This window comes from Pongo abelii, chromosome 6, assembly GCF_028885655.2.
Source record: "Pongo abelii isolate AG06213 chromosome 6, NHGRI_mPonAbe1-v2.0_pri, whole genome shotgun sequence".
NCBI lineage: Eukaryota > Metazoa > Chordata > Mammalia > Primates > Hominidae > Pongo > Pongo abelii.
The window spans coordinates 80,841,209-80,859,476 of NC_071991.2; the positions used below are offsets into that span (position 1 = coordinate 80,841,209).

The window sequence follows — 18,268 nt, forward strand, 5'->3', positions numbered from 1 at the left end:
TGAGATGGGTGGATCACCTGAGGTCAGGAGTTTGAGACCAGCCTGGCCAACATGGTGAAACCCCGTCTCTACTAAAAATACAAAACTTAGCCGGGTGCGGTGGCACGCACCAGTAGTCCCAGCTACTCGGGAGGCTGAGGCAGGAGAATTGCTTGAATCTGGGAAGTGGAAGTTGCAGTGAGCCAAGATTGAGCCATTGCACTCCAGCCTGGGTGACAAAGCCAGCCTCCATCTCAAAAAATAATTAATTAATTAAATTCAACCTGCAATGGGGAGTCACTGACCACTGCCAATATTCTGGGTTGTGATTTTACTTCTAAATTCTACATCCAGGTGGGCGTGGGGAGGGACTATGTAAGGAAAGATGGTCATTGGCTATAGTGTAGTGAGTGTATAGTATATGACCCTACTCTATTCTATTGACAGCCTGGATTATGACAGCACTTCTCAAATTTTTCGGTACTTCAGAGTCCTCTGGAGGGCTTGTTACAACACAGACTGCTGGGTCACACCTGACAGAGTCTGAGTGAGATCTGAGTTCTTGTTAAATGCCAGTGTTGCTGATCTAGGCACTATACATAAAAAGCAGCTTGTCTATAGGCTGTACAGAACATTTGCCAGGTTATAGAAAGCCACCTCGTCCTAAGGATCATACTGCAAAAGTATCTCCTGAATTCCTCCTCCTTAATTACTGTTTCTAAATCTCAATGATCAGTAACATCAGATAATTTTTACCTTAACTACATGCCTATTTGGGGTAAAACCATTTTACTGTTAAAAACATGGTATGCATAGTGATATAAAAACTAATTTTTAGATGAGGCGTGGTGGCTCATGCCATAATTCCAGCACTTTGGAAGGCTGAGGCAGGACTGCTTGAGCCCCAAGAGTTCATGACCAGCCTAGACAACATGGTGACACCCATCTCTAAAAAAATTTTTTTTTAAATTAGCCTGGCATGGTGGCATGTGCCCGTAGTTTCAGCTACTCAGGAGGCTGAGGTAGAAGGATTGCTTGAGCCCAGGAGGTTAAGGCTGCAGTGAGCCGTGATTGCACCACTGCACTCCAGCCTGGATGACAGAATGAGACCCTGTCTCAAAAAGAAAAACAAAAACTAAGTTTTAAAATAGGATTTTAAACTGCACATTCTGCAATCATAACCAGGTGTCCAGTTGTCGGGGGCTAGAATAACTTAAAATGTTAAAAGATATGTACAAAAACAGAGATATAAAAAAAAAAATTGATAAGTGAGCAAGATCCCTTCTGGTAAATTTTGTTTCTTTAAAAAATCAAAGCACACAAGTTATTATCAGCTGCTACAGTCCATGTATATCCTATTTTTATATTTGACCTCCCCAAAAGGAAAATATAATAGCCAAGAAGAATAAATGTGTAAAATGGCAGAGACAACTATTAAACTGAATTTTCAAGAAAAGGAAAAGACAATTTCAGCACATATGCGCTAATGTGAAGTCAGAAAAGTCTTTCGACCTGATTTAACGTGATCTTCATGTGCTCTATAGTCTGGGCCAGATCAAGTATGGGTGCGCCCCAACTTTTAGCAAATACCACACATAAAAATCTAGCTTTACAGAAAAGATCGAGATTCATTGAATGTTAAGGCTGAAAGAGTTCTGGAGGTAACTTATGGCTTTATTTTCAGTTAAGGAAGGTGAAGCCTAAAGATTAAGAAATGTCCCCAAAGCCACCCAGTTCCTTCTTTCCATCCCCCTTCTGACTTAACTCCACAGCCAGTGAGTAAATCCTCTTCCCTGCTCTCATTTTCCACACCATTCATGGGTAAAGACCACAGGGCGTTATTTGCTTAAACCGCGCCTGGAGTCCCTGGCCATTGTTCCCCATCTGTTGGTTCTGTCTCTCCAGCAATGATTGCAAATGCCTCAAAAACGGGAACCGGTTCTTCAATCCTCTCCTGAATTCCCTATGGATACATGAAGAGGCTGATTATTCCGTTGCTAAAAAAAAAAAAAAAAAAAAAGGAATCTCCAAATTACAAAAGCATTCACAATGGCATCTGTATTCTATAGGCTCTTTCAGGTTGCAAGAGCAAGGGAGACCAATCCTGCTTCCCTCATTAATGGGGGTTTATTGTAAGGACAAACAGTACGAGGCCTAGCAGCTGCACACCCAGCCAGGCTCCGCTGGGAACTCATCACTGCTTGTTATTGTCCTGGATAAACCTGTGGCTCTCACAGCTAGGCAGCTGCTCTCCTGACTTAACTGCTTACCCTCTGTGCCTTGGGTCCTTCACGTCTAAAATGGAGATAATAATAATACCTCATTGGGTTCTTGTGAGGATTAACTAAGTTGACATGTGTAAAGCCCTTACAAGGGTATCTAGGGCATAGTAAATGCTAGAAGATGTTAGCTATCATGATTAATTCAGTGCAACCCGACAGGTCTCCTCGAATGGGAAAGCTCTGACTCCTCTGACGGATAGAGGTGAGAAATTCCCTTTTTGTCTTCTTTGAGAATTTGACTTTTTTTTCTCTCCTAGTTTCTGCTCATTGGGATCGTTACTTCCCTGGTGGAGAAAATCAGCTCACTGCCCATCCCTTCAGAAAAGACATTAGGAGCTACCGACTCCATGGAAACTTGCCACTGGTGAGCAATCATTTATTCTACTGCCAAACTGCTGGAGCATCGAGAGAGGAAATAGAGGATTTAGCAGTTTGGCTTCCTTGTACTGAGACAGTTTGATTTTTCTCTACAAGTTTTGGCAAATCTTAACTATAGCATGCCTAAATTATGCAAACACTGTGGGATGGGAAGTGCACGTTTCTGGGTGGACCAGAGCTGAAATGTTATACATAGACCTGTGTTGCTCCTGAGGAGTGCTCCTTGGAGCTAGCTGCAAATCTAGCTGAGGTTAACCATGTTTTATCATGCTGCAAAGAAGCTCCCTTGTAGTTAACCCTGCTGTGGAATTCAGAGCCTGTCTTGAGCCTTTTTGCTTGAGGCTATGCACGTGGACCTTGGCAGAGCATCATTAAAACCCCTATTAGTGAGAGTAGACTGCTTTTCCCTGTGAGGAAAAGTATTACATTTCAGTAAAATGCAAATCCACTAACAGGCAACTGCAGATTTATAGCACTGCAGTTCCACAGGAATCACAGGGAGATAGAACCTTGTTTCCCCCGGCAGATTGGAGTTACTAGTGTCTACAAATTGCCCAGAATTCCACACAGGACCAGGTACATAATTTGCAGGGCCCAGTGCAAAATGTTCAAATATTATTGAGATTTGTTCAAATAGTATTGAAATTTTCAAGATGGCAGCAACAGATCATTCGTCTAAGCATCTGGTCATTCTGAACACAGGGTCCTGTGCTACTGCCCAGATTCTATGTGTCATTGAAAAATGGCACTTTCAACTTTGGACACATCATATGGCCTTTGGGGAAAGAATATGAGTGCAGATATAAACCTTGTTAACCCAGTTCCTTCAGCCTGGAGACACCCACACATTGGTAGATAATCAAAATGGCATGAGCTACTGAGCCCCCACCTAGTGTTATTATTGATATTGCAAGTCCCCTCCCACCACCACACACACCCACTCACCTCCTTTTGCTGTGAGTATGAGGACATTCACACTCCTCCTCTGATCCTTATGGTTTTTTTGCTTTGTATTCAGTAAGAAATGGAATAGCACAATACTTAAGAGTATAGACTCAATACTACTAGTAGTTGTGCACGCTTGGGCAAGTTATTTAACCCTCTGTGTGGCTCGGTTTCTTCATCTGTTAAAAAAAAAAGCAGATAATAATAGTACCTGCCTAAGAAAGCATAGTGTTAGCACACATAAAATACTTAGCATTGTCCCTGGCACATGGCAAATGCTCTGGAGGTGTTAGCTGGTATTAACCTGCTACCTTTGCCCCAGCTGCAGGCAACTCCACTGTTGCCACCACTGCTGTCCTTTAAAGTCCTAATGTTCATGTAAGGGCATTCCTTTATGAGAAAAGATGGCATTAAGCCAGGACCTCAAGTTAATTAAGGGCCAAAATTAGACAATTATTGTTTATTTCCAAATGAGTTTAGATAAATACAGTCACAGAAGTACACTGACTGTTGGAAGAGACTTCAACTCTCATACAAATGTAATTGCTAATAGGTGTAAACATTTTAACTACAACAGAAACCTATTTTGACATGTCTTCATTTTAAAATATACCTAGAGTCTGGAAAAATAGAGGTGGCCTTCTTAGCAGTGTGGAAGGTCTCTGAAGCAACCACTCTTGATCATCCTCATTTTTCCTTTAATCATAAGAGCAAGAACAGATTTCACATTGTTTTGCAAATGAGGAAGTGTGCAGGAAAGAGGACAATAGCAATGGCCCCGGAGCTCTGGGGAAGCAAACCTGACTCAGACACCAACTCTGTTTTCCATGGGGCAAGCCACATCATTTGAAGGGGACGTGCGTCTTTTTTTCTGTAGAACGCAGTTCATAATGAGGGTCCTCCTTAGGTCATGGTGCTGCTGGCAATTGTGCAGGATACGGACATTAGAAAACACACTTAGAAATGAGCCAAGGGGACAGAAAAATGAGAGACATTTTGAGGAAGCCAAGAAGAACGAAATCAATATGGCATCAACTAAATCATTTCAGGCATCAAGGATGACTGAAAATGGAAATGTGGAATAAAGTAGGAGTTGAATTTAGGGCTCTAAAGGAAAACAAAGTAAAAGTTAAAACTTACTTTGTAAACAGGGAATCACCCTGAGAGTTATTATGTTAATTTCTTTCTTTTCTTTGGTGGTAGCTTAAAAGAATTTTGAATAAAACATGTAAGTATCTTTCCTAATGGGGGATAAAGAAAACCCTACCTTTCATTTCAAATGAGTTAATGGATGGGACAGTGCCTTGAAAAGTCCTATTATGAAACCAGTCAGAGCATTATCAGCCTTTCTTCTTAGACTCAGTCGCCACAGCTGCCAGGCCTGTCCAAACAGCAAACAGGAAATGAGAAAGGATCTGACACCACAGCTTCAGAGAGTTCTTACCGACCTCCTGGAGGTGTGGGGGCGGACAGAGAATCTTGAGCAAATATGTGTACTTTCTGCTTTATTGATAAAAATATACTTTTATTGCGCAAGATTTATCAAAGTGGCCCTGACTACAAGTGTTTGTTCATTCTTTTAAAACATTTTTAATGGAAAAATTGCATTGCATTTGCTTAGATCTATGGATTAAGAGTTTTTTTTTTTAAAAAAGCGTAAAGTTCCTATTGCAGCAAATGATCAAAGAGAGCTGATTTCCTCCCATAGCTGTTCCTTCAGGTGTTTTTTATTCTGAAAGGTTATTTTCCTCTTCTTTTCAAAATGGTGCTCAGAATGAAAAGGCAATCTGTATTTAAATGTTTGCTTCATATTTCCTTTGTTATTCAAGAAATTGTGTGTGCCCAGACATTTAGTGTTCACATTACACTTATAAGAAAACTGGAACAAGTACTCTGAAATCGTATATCTGTAATTTGGGAGAATGTGTTTAAATTTAAAAAATAAAACTTTTTCCAGGAAGAGGCTCTATGCACAGTATCAGGATGGGGCTACTCCATTCAGAATCTGTTGCCATGGTGACCGACCTGGGAGCCTCGTGGGCTCTATACAGGAGGCATGTGTGGTAATTATATAAGCTGAAGTGCTGTTGAATAACCCCAGGAAGGCAGGACTGCCACAGTGCAATTTCTCGGAAACCACTATTTAAAAATTCATACATTATATTGCCCTCTTCTTTTATATGAAAATCCACCATTTAAGCATTTTTCTTACATCAATCTGATAAGAGTGATATAACGGAAAATAGAACTTACTAAATTCTGAGCATATAAAGTATGCCAAATGAGCTGCATTATATACTGATGAATTTATTTCCAATAATTTTATTTTTTATGAATGAGCAATGAACCAACAATTAAATGCATTACTGTTGTTCTCATAATAAGCCATGTGTGACTTACTCCTTTTCTTTAATATGTAATATATAATAATTATAAAAGTATAAGTAGGCAATTGATTGAAACAATAAATCAATGCAATTTTTAATTGAATAAACAAGTTAAATTGGTTAAGCATAAAGTGCAATCAATACATATTTTCCGATAAAAAATGGAAAATTTTCTCATTCCTGTTCACATTTAACATTTCACATTGTCACATGTAGGTCACAGGCCACACTTGTAGGAGATAGATCATTATCTGACACATAGGAAATTGGTTTCTGGTGATGATGTAATGTTATTCTTTCATTCAACAAATAGTTATTGAATGAGGAAAACTAAATGTTTGATCTTAGCATGCCTTTTTGCCTCCTCAGGCCTTCAGTTTCCTCATCTGAGAGCCTTTTGACCTCAAAAATTCTATCATTCCAGAACTCACAAGATAAAATTGTCTGCGTATCAGTTGTTTTATAATTTTACTTTGAAGCAACAAAAAAACTGCTATGTACTGAGTGTATTCGAACACTGTGACAGACATTTAACTTATATTACCTGTAGCACTGTAAGGTAGACACTGCTTTCCCATTTAACAAATGAAGACACAACTTATATAATTTAAATCTGCCCAGCTCCAAACAAATGGAATGAACTTCGTATTGCCCCATGCTGCCCATACACTGGTGAAGAAACTTCAACTTTCTTACAGATAAATTATTTTTTATACTGATAAAGAAAGGAAAGTATGATTGTACAACATGTCAAAAACTCTAAGAGCACTGATTTTTTAAAATTGTTAAAGAAACCTGGAATCAGAGCAACAAAAGACTAAATTGAACTGTCACAAAACAGGGATTTCCAGATTCATCCAAAGGCAATAAGATGCAGAAAGTGGACGCTACTTATTGTAAGAACAATGCTAAAAACAAGACTTGGACATGCGTTTACTGCTCATTAGTACCCACTTATGTCTAGTCATACACAAGTGATTAATCATGGCTCTATGTCTGATCAATTGAATTTTGTACAAAATTAAATGACGGTTAAAAATAATCATTGTAATGAGCACTTAAAATGACAGATATGACTTAGTGCAGGGTTTCTTCATTAACTTGAGTGTTTTTCCTACTACTCTTCTGAAAGTGCTTTCTCTCTCCCTGTATTTGAAGATGTGGCTGATAATGATGTTACCATTCAGGTGTCCACATTTATTTGTGAAACCATTGTGCATTCCACAAGCTCCCTCCATTACATGCGTGGTCTTCTGTTCAGTGGTTTTATATACTTTTTACTGAATTAGTACTGGCCCTTTCCTGTTCTGTTCATAGAAGAGGCCCCCCCCCCCCCGCCCCGCCACATGCTTTACAAGTCAATGAATGCAATTTCTGCCTCTTTATCTTGGAGACTTTTTTGCCTCAAGTCTCAATGTTATACCCCATCTTGGTTTTTGTTGTGTAAAAGAGTGGACTGATGACAGATTTCATTTCCCAGAATTTATTACCTATTGTGTATATTGCAGTTCATTCACAATGACTCCATCTGCATTTAGGTTGAATGGGGCCCCCCCAACCCAATTTGATAAAAAAATAATGAGGCCACTCAAAGCTCATAGATGTGTCAGCACTATGAAAAGGCTCTATAATCAATGCAAATGTGATGTTTTCCTGCTTTGTGGAGCACAGAGGTTTGACACCCATCTCTTTTGCTGGATCAAATCAGGCTCCCTCTTTGCTTTGAGAATCTAATGAAAGGTATGGGCTCTCTTCTTCCATCAAAAAAAAAACGTATGTGGCTGCATAATTTATTGAAATGTTAATTGGTGAGTTGTTTCATGCTGGAGTTTTCCTCTCTCCTGCTCCAAGAATGTGGTCAAGCCTCTTGAGATGTGAATGGTGCCCCTAAGGTTGTGCAGAGCATAGACTACCAATCCATTTGTGCGAACCCTGCTGGAAAGTTCAGGAACCTTTGTACTGCCCACAGGTGGGGCTAGGAGAGTATCAGCAATGACTGAGCTTAGATTTTCTCCCATCCAAGACACAATGGTGGCTTGAGATCAAGTTAAATTTGATTTAAAATTTATTAAGTAATATGATGTTTTTGCACATGTGTGTAGGTGTAAGTTCACATCTTCTGTATAGGTCTATAAACACATACACACACACACACACAATTTTACAATGTTTCTGAGGACTTGTGATCTCTGTCCTCTAGAATACCCTATCCCACTCCCTGAGGCCAATAGTAAGAAATTTAACATTTATCAAGTGCTTACTACTGAGTTTTCTATTTTCCCCGCACCCCACCCATCCACTACTGAGCTTTCACAAAAAGTAATTCATCTATTTTCATGAAAAGGAATAAGGGTTCAGAAATTAAGTAACTTTCTCAGGGTCACGCAAGCTGTGTTGGAGTCAGGATTTGTATCCAGATATGAAGAGGGTAGCAGTAGGCTATACTATTGCCACAAAAACCACTGCCTCTAACATTAATAAATGCTGTATTAATGGATGCATATATTTTTGTTGAAATTAGTATTTCTTTGCATATGATTTTATATTCTCAATAAGCATGATTTGTTAAATGAGTTTTAAGTAACTTAATTTTTACATTTGGTAAGCTGTTTACGTGTATATAAGTTCACAGAGAAAAATCATTCTTTATCTTGTGGTTCTAGAAAAATAACTTATTGTTGGCTGATATGGTTTGGCTGTGTCCCCACCCAAATCTCATCTTGAATTGTAGCTCCCATAATTCCCAGGTGTCATGGGAGGGACCCAGTGGGAGGTAATTGAATCATGGATGCAGGTTTTTCCATGCTGTTCTCATGATAGTGAATAAGTCTCACAAGATCTGATAGTTTTATAAAGAGAGTTCCCCTGCACATGCTCTCTTGCCTGCCTGCATGTAAGACTTGCCTTTGCTCTTCCTTTGCCTTCTGCCATGATTGTGAGGCCTCCCCAGCCATGTGGAATTGTTAGTCCATTAAACCTCTTTTTCTTTGTAAATTACCTAGTCTTGGGTATTTCTTCATAGCAGTATGAAAATGGACTAATACATTGGCAATAAACATAAAATGTCTTCTTTTTTTAGTTTGTATAAATTGACTTCTTTATAAGTTAACGGTGGTAAGATAAAAATGTCTTCCTTTACCCAACCATAGAATTTTGAACATATTTCACTGTTGTTTTTGGATTCCATAAAAATTATGTTTACAAATATCCATTTTCCCTAACTAGACTTAGGACTCCTCAGGACTGGATTTGGTTTCTTTCACTTTTCTTAGCTTCCTAAAAATATACTTGAGTAGTCCATAAATCTAAACTTGGTCATAATGTACCCATTCCCTACACAGTGATCAGGCACTGTAAACGTTCTATCATGTTAAAGGGCCCCTGCTGTACACCCTCACCTTTTAAACCCGACTCCCCATCACACCACCTCACCTCTTAGAACTGCATGGCTTTGACTGGCTATTTTATCTCTTGAAACTCCAAAATCTTTATAAGTAGAATAGGGATGATAAGAATACTGATGACATGAGATTGTTGTATGAATTATATAAAAAGCAGGGGACATTAAATACTTGGCATAACCAAGGCGGCTGGATAGCTCAGTTGATTAAAGCATGGTGGTAATACTTGGTATAGGGCCTAGGACATGATAAGAGTCCAGTAAATGGCAGCTTATTATCATACTTAAATTGCACTATTCTAATTGTGAAGACTTGCATTCAGTTGTCTTTTTGTTTGTTTGTTTGTTTGTTTCAGAAACAGGGTATCATTATGTTGCCTAGGCTGGAGTACAGTGGTTACTCATAGTTGCAATTATAGTGCACTGCAGCCTTGAACTCCTGGGCTCAAGCAATCCTCTTACCCCAATCTCCTGAGTAGCTAGGACTACAGGTGAGTGCCACTGCACCTGGCCTGGGTTGTCTTTAAAAGCAAACAAGAAAGGTGGGAGGATCACTTGAGACCAGGAGTTCAAGACCAGCCTGGACAACATAGTGAGACCCCATCTCTTAAAAAATTTTTAAAAATTAGCCAGGCATACTGGCATGTGCCTGCAGTCCCAGCCACTCAGGAGGCTGAAGAGGGAGGATTGCTTGAGGCCAGGAGTTCAAGGCTGCAGTGAACTATGACCATACCACCGCACTCTAGCCTGGGCAGCAGAGCAAGACCCTGTGTCAGAAAATTTTTTTTTTTTAAGTGAACAAGACCATGAGTCTGGGATGATTCCTCTAGACTTCTAAATTCTTCTTTTTCACTACCATAGTATTTTGAACATATTTCTCTGTCATTTTTTAGATTCCATAGAAATTAGTTTTACTTATATACATTTTCCCTAACTAAACTGAGCATATCATATCGATCTTTGACATCTCAGTATCTAGCCTGAGAGCCAGAGGCTCCAGAGGATGCCATTTATATTATATTTCTTATAAGTAGCATCCACACCAGCCCCAGTTGTGCCTTGCTGCACTCTGGGTAAGCCTAGAATAAAATATGGCTATAATAAGGATAATTCTGTATGTTGAAATGCTAGGTATAAAGTCATATTTGGAAAGAAATACAAAAGAGCCAAGTGTGTTATTTTCAACTATTTCATCCTGTAGTATTAATCTTTTCCTAATTCTTCTGAGGTGGCATTTAATTTTCCCCTATAACAGAAAATTCAGAAGGTAGCAGTATCCCTAAAGACATCCAGCCATAAAGTAGACTAAAGATTTTGTTAGATGTTCTTTATAGGATTTCATTTAGAATTTAATATTGAGAAAAATAACTTATTGTTGTCAATAAACATAAAATGTCTTACCTTTCCCTAGTTTGTAGAAATTGAGATATTTGTAAGTCAAGATTGGTAACATAAAAATGTCTTCCAAGCTGGTGCACAGAACTTCTGTACCAGTCATTTAAATGAGTTCTCAACGTGTTTAAAAGAATCTCGATTTCATTGATGTGTCTCATGGGGAAAAAGGTTGACTGTAACAAAATAGTCAGACTTGAGGGAAGGTTTCAGGAGGATAAAATTAAAAGTGTTAAAAATGTAAAAGATAAATCAAGCTTTTCACTTTAGAACAGAATATAATTCAGGCTAGACTAATTTTAAATTTATGATAATTTCATTAACTGCAGAGAAGTTGCCTTAATCCAATCTGTGAAAGAGTAGTTTGCTAATTAATAATTACAAAATATGGGCGATGTTTAAGCATTATTTTTAAGCACTATTTGCATTTGTTGTTTTCAAGCATCATTTACTCACAAGCTGCTAATTGTCACTTTAATTTATTTATCAATCTAGGTCTAACAGAATCTCTAGTAATGTTTTACTAGTCATTCCCAATGTTATTGTAATTACTAAAAAATTATATAAATGTATTTATGTTCAAATAATGTAATTCAGAATTTTTAAAGTAATTAAACTTCACCTAATGGTATAGGCTATGTGTTAGCTTTCAACTTACTCAAAAAGATTTAACAGACAATTTCTAAGTTCATATTCTCAACTGTATAGTCAAGGGTGAAGAAAGTAAATAAACCAATTCGTCTTAGAAATTTATTAGAAAATTGGAAAATGACTGTTGGAAACCTGTCAGAATGATTATTTTTTACTAAGCTACAAAATTTTTATCTATCTGTCTAAAACTCACAATCATCAGATAAAATAGTTTGTCTCAACTACTTAATGCCCTAGGGCATCTTTTCCACTTTAGTTAAAATCCTTACATCTCCACAGCTGTCATAATTTATTTTTCTTTCTCAAGCTGTCCATGTTCATTTCAGTGGCAAAATGATAACTTATAGTAATTATTCTAACAGATGATTAGATTGAAGACAACTTGTATAAATCCAGGAGTGCTTTTCAAAATGATTCAATTCTTTCTATATCAAAAGTAATATGGAGGTCACAGTATTAGTCTGTTCTCACACTGCTATAAAGAAATACCTGAGACTAGGTAATTTATAAAGAAAAGAGGTTTAAGTGGCTCACAGTTCCACAGGCTGCACAGGAAGCATGGCTGGAGAGGCCTCAGGAAACTTACAATCATGGTGGAGGGGGAAGGGGAAGTGAGCACATCTTCACATGGCCAGAGCAGGAGGAAGGGAGAGAGAAAGGGGCTGCTACACACTTTTAAACAACGAGATTTTGTAAGAACTCTACCACAAGAGCAGCACTAAGGGGATGGTGCTAAACCATTAGAAACTGCTCCCATGAACGAATCACCTCCAACCAGGCCCAACCTCCAACATTGGGGATTACAATTGAACATGACATTTGGGTGGGAACACAGATTCAAACCATATCAATCACAGATTCTCCAGTGTTCCTCTTAAATCTGTGACAAATCTTAGAAGTTCTCCTGGCTGGGCACAGAGGCTCGTGCCTGTAATCCCAGTACTTTGGGAAGCAGAGGCAGGAGGGTCACTTGAGGCCAGGAGGTAGCAACAAGCCTGGGCAACATAGCAAGACCTCCTCTCTACAAAAATTTAAAAAACAGGCCAGGTGTGGTGGTGTGCACTTGTGGGCCCTACTGAGGCAAGAGGATTGCTTGAGCCCAGGAGTTCAAGGTTCCATTGAGCTATGATCATGCCACTGTACTCCACCCAAGGTGACAGAGCAAGACCTTGTCCTTACAAAAAAAGAAAAAAAAAGACAAGAACTTGTCTCTTAAGAAAAAGAAAAAAAAAAGTCTCCCTGAGTCTTCCCTCATTTCTCTTTTCTCTGGGTTTCTCTTAGGATTCTCACCTAAATTTTTTTCCTTTCTCCTTCTCATTCACCTTTTGTATAATCTCAACTATTGCTATGGAGTCAACCATTATAATAGTTCCCAAATCAATAGCTGTCTAATTTCTCACAAGCAGCTCAATCCAATAGCTCAATTTGTGTTTGTGGTATGTCTTTATATATGCAAAACCAGAATAATCCCAGTTTTAGTTATTCAAATGCTAATACTAGTTGATGCATACATTTTTGCTAAAATTAGTATTTTCTGCATATAATTTCATAATTATCAGTAAGCATGATTTGTTAAATGACTTCCATGTTATGTAAGCCTTTTACATGTAAATAAGGTCACAGGAAAAACTTTCATTATCTTCTCGTTCTAGATGACAGACTAGGCCCCTGTAGAATTCTCTTGTTTTAATACTAAATAACTAGAAATAACAGAAAGATAAGCCATTTGAAAATTTACTGTCACAGAGGTAAAATTTTTTTTAAAGGAAGTAAATATGGGGGGGGGGGAACCTGCTAAAATATAAATAGGTGCTATAACAAGATGTCTTAGAAAAAAAAAGAACTTTTTAAAATAAAAGAGCATAAATAGGAAGAAGCTATTACAAAGGGGGCTGCTCTGGAGATTTCTGGTTCCAGATAAGATGGAGTAAACACATTCCATTTTATTCCTCCCACTAATCACAGGAAAGAATCCTGGACCAAAAATATATATATTTATATCACAGAGAAGACTTTGAAAGGAGGAACAAACAAGGTAAAATGGCTAGAAACCTCAGAACTTGAGAAACAACCTGGAAGTGAGCTTCCTGAGTATTTTGTTGCTTCATAAATACCTTGGCCTGGGTGCTAGAGAAGGCCACTGTATTAGTTCATTCTCATGCTGCTATGAAGAAATACCCAAGACTGGGTAATTTATAAAGGAAAGAGGGTCAATTGACTAACAGTTCCACATGGCTCGGGAGGCCTCAGGAAACTTACAATCATGGCAGAAGGAGAAGGAAACATGTCCTTCTTCACATGGCAGCAGGAGAGAGAAGTGCCAAGCAAAAAGGGGAAAAGCCCCTTTTAAGCCCCACTTAGTTGATGGTTTTAACATCAAATCTTGTGAGAACTCACTCACTATTACAAGAACAGCATGAGGATCACCCCCATGATTCAATTACCTCCCACCAGCTTCCTTCCATGACACGTGGGGTTTATGAGAACTACAATTCAAGATGAAATTTGAGTGGGGACACAACCAAACCATATCATTCCACCCTGGTCCCTCCCAAATCTCATGTACTCACATTTCAAAATACAATCATGCCCTTCCAACAGTCCCCAAAGTCTTAAATCATTCCAGTATTACCTCAAAAGTCTGCAATCCAAAGTCTCATCTGAAACAAGGCAAGTCTCTTCTGCCTATAAGCCTGTTAAATCAAAAGCAAGTTAGTTACTTCCTAGATACAATGGGGGTATAGGCATTGTGTAAATACACTCATTCCAAATGGGAGAAATTGGCCGAAACAAAGGAGCTACAGGCCCCATGCAAGTCTGAAATCCAGTAGGGCAGTCGTTAAATCTTAACGTTCCAAAATGATCTCCTTTGACTGCATGTTTACATCCAGGGCACGCTGATGCAAGAGATGGGCCCCCACAGCCTTAGGCAGCTTCACCTCTGTGGCTTTGCAGGGTACAACTTCTATCCTGGCTGTTTTCATGGGCTGGCATTGAGTGTCTGTGGCTTTTCCAGGCACACAGTGCAAGCTGTCAGCAGATCTATCATTCTGGAGTCAGGAGGATAGTGGCCCTCTTCTCACAGATCCACTAGGCAGTGTCCCAATGGGGACTCTGTGTGGGGTCTCCACCCCCACATTTCCCTTTTGCACTGCCCTAGCAGATGTTCTCCATGAGGACTTTGCCCCTGCAGCACACCTCTGCCTGGACATCCTCCACACGTAAGCTGCCAAGGCTTGGGGCTTGCACCCTCTGAAGCAATGGCCTGAGCTGTACATTGGCCCCTATTAGCCATGGCTGGAGCTGCAGCAGCTGAGATGCAGGGCATCATGTCTCTAGGCTGCATAGAGCATGGGGGCCCTGGACCCAGCCCAGGAAACCATTTTTCCCTCCTAGGCCTCTGGACCTGTGATGAGGGGCTACTTTGAAGGTCTCTGACATACCCTGGAGACATTTTCCCCATTGTCTTGGTGATTAACATTTGGCTCCTCATTACTTGTGCAACTTTCTGCAGCTGGCTTGAATTTCTCCCCAGAAAATGGGTTTTTCTTTTCTACTGTATTGTAAAGCTGCAAATTTTCCAAACTTTTATGATCTGCTTCCACTTGAATGCTTTGCCACTTAGAAATTTCTTCTGCCAGATACCCTAAATCATCTCTCTCAAGTTCAAAGCTCCACAGATCTCTAGGGCAAGGGCAAAATGCTGCCAGTCTCTTTGCATAGCAAGAATCCCTTTATTTCAGTTCCCAAGTTCCTCGTCTCCATCTGAGGCCACCTCAGCCTGGACTTCATTGTCCATATCACTATCAGCATTTTTATCAAAGCCATTCACCAAATCTCTAAGAAGTTCCAAACTTCCCCACATTTTCCTGTCTTCTGAGCCGTCCAAGTTGCTAGGAAGTTCCAAACTTTCCCACATTTTCCTGTCTTCTTCTAAGCCCTCCAAACTGTTCCAACCTCTTCCTGTTACCCAGTTCCAAAGTCGCTTTCACATTTTGAGGTATCTCTACAGCAGCATCCCACTCTCTGTGGTACCAATTTACTGTACTAGTCCATTTTCATGCTACTGTGAAGAAATACCCAAGACTGGATAATTTATAAAGGAAAGAGGTTCAATTGACCTACAATTCCACATGGCTGGGGGAGGCCTCAGGAAGCTTACAATCATGGTGGACAAATACATCCTTCTTCACGAGGTATCAGGAGAGAGGAGTACCAAGCAAAAGAGGGAAAATCCCCTTATAAAACCATCAGATCTCATGAGAACTTACCATCACGAGAACAACATAAGGGTAATCGCCCCCGTGATTCAATTACCTCCCACTGGGTCCCTCTCACAACATGTGGGGATTATGAGAACTACAATTCAAAATGAGATTTGGGTGGGACACAGCTAAACCATATCAGCCACAATCTAGAAACACCAGCAGTCACCGACAGAAAATAGCCCCCAAGAAAAGTCAGCTTTCTCTAGCCAGAGGATGAGGAAAGAGGCAGCCCAAAGACAGAAACCCTTTAATCATATCCGCCTGTTCTTTGGGTGAATACCAAGCAAACACCATATGTCTCTCCCACCACAATGGCACTGCAGTGGCAGAACCAGTGGGCAGAGCATCGTATTCTGCCCTGCCCTTCATAGTAACAAGAAGGTGCTCCTTCCTCCAGGGTCTGTGGGCGGAACTCTGACTTCCACATGTTCTTTGAAGGAATGGGCAGGACTCCTCCCTGCATAATCTTTGGGAATGACTATGACTTCATCCCCTTTCCTGGAGGTGAAAGGAAGATGCTGCTTGCCCACAGAGTCTATGTGTAGAGCTCTAACTTATAATCCCCACTTCAGTAATGTGGAGGTAACCATCACCAGCTGAATCAGTATGTAAAATCTTGTCTTCTAAAGTCTTCCATGTAGTAAAGAGTGGCACCCCTCCAACTATCCAGCTAGTGCTAAAAGACTGTGGGATGCAGTGCTGTCATCTGGGTAACACAGAAATGGAGGAGATCAGAAGTGTAGCATGGTAAAGTCTTACGAAATTAGGCTAATATTTGCACTACAACTCACAAAAAGAGTGTCAGGATATGCATTTTGAACCTCGACAGTTTGCTAAAGTAGAATATTTAATAGGAACCAGAGTCTTAAAACAATATTCAAAATGTCCAGGATACATTCCAAATTACTGGTCATACCAAGAACTAAGAAAATCTAAATTCAAATGAGAAAAGATGATCCATAGATGCTAATGCCAAGGTGACACAGATATTGTAATTGTCTGAATGTGATTTTCAAGAAGCTGTCAAAAAGTATTTTAACAAGCAATTATGAAAACTTTTGGAACAAAAGAAAAAATAAAAAATATCATCAAAGAAATAGAAGATGTGGTAGGGAATGGTGGCTCACGCCTATAATCCTAACACTTTGTGAAGCCAAGGCAGGAGCATCATTTGAGTTCTGGAGTTTAAGATGAGCCTTGGCAACATAGTGAGACCTCATCTTTATAAAATTTTTTAAAAATTAGCCAGATATGGTGGCCTGTGTCTGTGGTCTCAGATACCTGGGAGGCTGAGGTGGGAGGACTGCTTGAGCCCGGGAGTCAGAGGCTACAGTGAGCTATGATTGCACCACTGCACTCCAGCCTGGATGACATATGCAAGACCATGTCACAAAAAAAGAAAAAAAAAGATATAAAGAAGAATAAAATGTAAATTTTATAACTGAAAAATACAATAACCTAAATTTAAAAACATTTACTAGGTGGTCACAATAGCAGACTAGAGATGGCCAGGAAAGAATCAGTGAACCTGGGAGCCTCTCTGAACATATCCTGGTTTTGGGGCTGCCCAGTGGAAAAAAAAAAAAAGAATCAGTGAACTTTAAGACAAATAAACAGGAAGTGTTCAATTTAAAAAACAGAAAGAAAATAAATTGAACCCTATACACCAAGGAGATAATAACAATTCATCTAACATTTCTGTCATCAATATTCTAGAAGAAGGGAAAAAAGAATGCAAGACTGAAAAATACCTAAAGAAATAATGGCTGAAAACTTTCTAAATGTGATGAAAGACACAAACTTACATATTCCAGAAGCTGAGAAAACCCCAAACACAGTAAACCCAAAGAGATCAACACCCAGATACATCACTGTCAAAATTGTGACAACTTAAGACAAAAGAAAAAATCTTGAAAGCAGTTAGAAGAAAATGACAATACCTACAGGGCAACAATGATTCAAATAATAGCAGATTACTCATCAGAAATCATAGGGCCAGAGGAAGTGGTACAACATTTTTAAGTGATGAAAGAAAAGAGTCGTCAACCCAGAATTCTATATCCAGTGAAAATATCCTTCAAGAATAAGAAGAATCAATGCATTTGAAGACTTAAAACAACAAAACAACAACTAAGGGTATTTATCACCGGCAGAATAAAAGAATAGCTGGAAGAAATTGTTTGTACAGAAAGAAAATGATAACAGAACAAAGAACTTAGTTCTGTTGCAACTAAGAACATCAGATATGAAGAAAGATGTAAAGAATAAATATAAGTTTAATAAATAATTTTTTCCTTGTGATTTAAAAAATGTGTTTAATAGTTAAAAGCAAAACTTATAATAATGTCTGCTTTGGTTCTCAATGAATGTAGAATATTTTCAGACAACTATAAATGGAGAGAGTAAAATGACCTAAATCGTGGTGATGCATCCATATTCCACTGGAAGTAGTAAAATCTTGATAGTAGTAGACTATTAATTGTAACCCCTAGAACAACGGCTTAAAAAAAAACTGTGAAGCAACACACTCAAGAGTTATATTGTAGATAAATCAGAAAACTAAAGTAGTGCTCAAGTAGCCCACAA

The 18,268-nt window shown here is 39.1% G+C and overlaps 2 long non-coding RNA genes across 4 annotated transcripts in view; one reads left to right on the forward strand and one right to left on the reverse strand.

Annotated features, from left to right (window-relative positions):
• Nucleotides 1–225: 225 nt before the first annotated feature.
• On the reverse strand, nucleotides 226–5,046 carry LOC129060403 (uncharacterized). Of its 2 annotated transcripts, none has more exons than XR_008527091.2 (3): nucleotides 4,852–5,046; nucleotides 3,585–3,763; nucleotides 226–1,942 (listed from the first exon to the last, which is right to left on the reverse strand). It is a non-coding gene; the product is annotated as an uncharacterized LOC129060403 (long non-coding RNA). The 2 variants fall into 2 exon arrangements; XR_008527090.2 differs by having other exon boundaries at nucleotides 4,198–5,045.
• Nucleotides 1,901–18,268, forward strand: part of LOC129060404 (uncharacterized) — a 37,498-nt gene continuing 21,130 nt past the window's right edge. Inside the window, exons 1-2 of one of the 2 annotated variants that reach the window (XR_010140876.1) lie at nucleotides 1,901–2,625; nucleotides 6,341–18,257. This is a non-coding gene — a long non-coding RNA (uncharacterized LOC129060404). Of the gene's footprint in view, nucleotides 2,626–6,340; nucleotides 18,258–18,268 lie in introns of those variants that run through there. The other variant, XR_008527092.2, reaches the window with a different exon arrangement.